The sequence below is a fragment of the Fukomys damarensis genome, unplaced genomic scaffold (genome assembly GCF_012274545.1).
Source record: "Fukomys damarensis isolate Sample0158 unplaced genomic scaffold, DMR_v1.0_HiC HiC_scaffold_58726, whole genome shotgun sequence".
Taxonomy (NCBI): domain Eukaryota; kingdom Metazoa; phylum Chordata; class Mammalia; order Rodentia; family Bathyergidae; genus Fukomys; species Fukomys damarensis.
The window spans coordinates 1-1,843 of NW_022959638.1; the positions used below are offsets into that span (position 1 = coordinate 1).

The window sequence follows — 1,843 nt, forward strand, 5'->3', positions numbered from 1 at the left end:
ACAGTTAGTGTGCCGGGGAGGAGCACACTGTCCCGGCCTCTGGGCTGGTTTGCCAGGAGCTCTTCGGGTCCTGGGTGCTCCCTGCCTTTCCTGGGAGGTGAGGGTGATCAGAGCTCGATGTCATTTCAAAGGAGCACAGAAGGAATTAAACGGCTACTTTGACTTAGACCTCGGCATCTGGCTTGTTCTGGCAGCACTGGACTGTTTCTTCCTGAACTTTGGACAAATTCTCCAAATTCTATTTGGGAATTCATTGTATGCAACAGTTAAGATGGCTGTCAGCTAATGTTTTCTCTTTTCCTCTGTTTCCTAAGCATCAGGCACTGATACTGGGATTATAGGATACACATGCACTCAAGGCGTGAGACAAACACCGGTCGTGGGCCTCACACAGTTTATTTAACAACAGGTAATGAGAAACTTACTGCACAGGCTATATAGTGATCCAGAGTTCCCAGGTAGAATAATCAGCTTTGATCCCATGAATAACATCAGGTGATGGTTTTTGGTTTCTATTTTAAACTCTTACAGAAATTGTGTGGTGGAGTTGGGCAGAGTGAGGAGAAGAAAGCAAGCAGAGACCTCAGGAAACCACTTTTCAGGTGAAACATCTCACCAAATTCATTTCTCACCCTCTTTTTCATGTTTTTCTTTCTGTCTTTCTTTCTTTTCTTGGTACCGAGGATCGAACTCAGGACCTTGCACTTGCAGGGCAAGTGCGGTGTCACTGGGCTAAACCCCAGCCCCATTTTGTCCTTTCTTACATGTAAAAATAACTAAAATATTTTTTTCAGGAAGTACCAGGGCAACTGAGCCACTGAGCAACTTAGCAAAACCCTGTCAAAACAAGATAATTAAAGGGCTAAGGATTTAGCTCTATGTGAAAGCCCTGTGTTCAAACCCCAGGCCCCACCCCAAAAGATTGATCATTGTGCCCAGGGGAAAAAGCTGATATTTAATATGCTTATATGTGTAGAATGTAATGTTTTTTGGTGCCGGGGATTGAACCCAGGACCTCACAATTGCCAGGCTGGTACTATGTCACTGAGTTACATCCCCAGCTCTGTAGAATGTAATTGTAAAGTAACGTTAGACATTTTTATCTTATGGTTTTAGGGGAAGAGAACTCTTCCATATTGTGAGGAAAATAAGGAAGTGTATCAAAACCTTCACCACAAAATAACTATTAATATTACATATCTGCATTAATTAAAAAAAAACTAGTAATGTTTGGAGGTGCAAGGCAGGAGGGTGTGGGGCTTCAGACCTCAGCCTCCTCCAGGCACACGTGAACCACACACAGGGAAGAAGGGCTGGCGAAGCAGCCAAAGCAGAAATATATTCTTCGTATTCTACCATCCCTCAGGTTCACCTTCCAAGTTTGCTTGAAACCTCAAATGTTTGCTTGTAAAGTGAAAGTTTCAAGTCTGCGTGAAACCTACAGCACGGTTCTCACGTGTTCCGAGGAAAAACATTTTTAGGCTGCCAAAGATTCTAAAAAATGGCTGTCAGTACAAATACATCTAGTGAAGAAAAAATGGTGCACCTTGAAGCTTTGTCATGCTAAGTGGCTAGCGAGCTGAGAGAACATTGGATTCTGGCCTGGGCTGGCAAAATGCCCTTGCTCCATGTGGTTGGCGGTCTGGACAGTAGCCAGACCAGGATGTGGGGAACGCGGTGTGCAGGCTGAAGTTGCCTTCTCAGGGTTAGTGATGGGCTGGGTGGGGGAGTTGGCTGTGGCCTTGGAGAAGGGGCGGGATGGGGGAAATGAGTTTGATGGGAGAACTGGGTATCGCCTTGGAGGTGCGGGGACTGGGCCTGGTTTGGAAGCATGTGCTGCTGA

The 1,843-nt window shown here is 45.6% G+C and overlaps 1 long non-coding RNA gene across 1 annotated transcript; it reads left to right on the plus strand.

Moving 5' to 3' along the window:
- The first annotated feature begins 255 nt into the window (after positions 1-255).
- LOC104861517 lies at positions 256-1,331 on the plus strand. Its single transcript, XR_780076.3, has 2 exons — positions 256-409; positions 532-1,331. It is a non-coding gene; the product is annotated as an uncharacterized LOC104861517 (long non-coding RNA).
- The last annotated feature ends 512 nt before the right edge of the window (positions 1,332-1,843 follow it).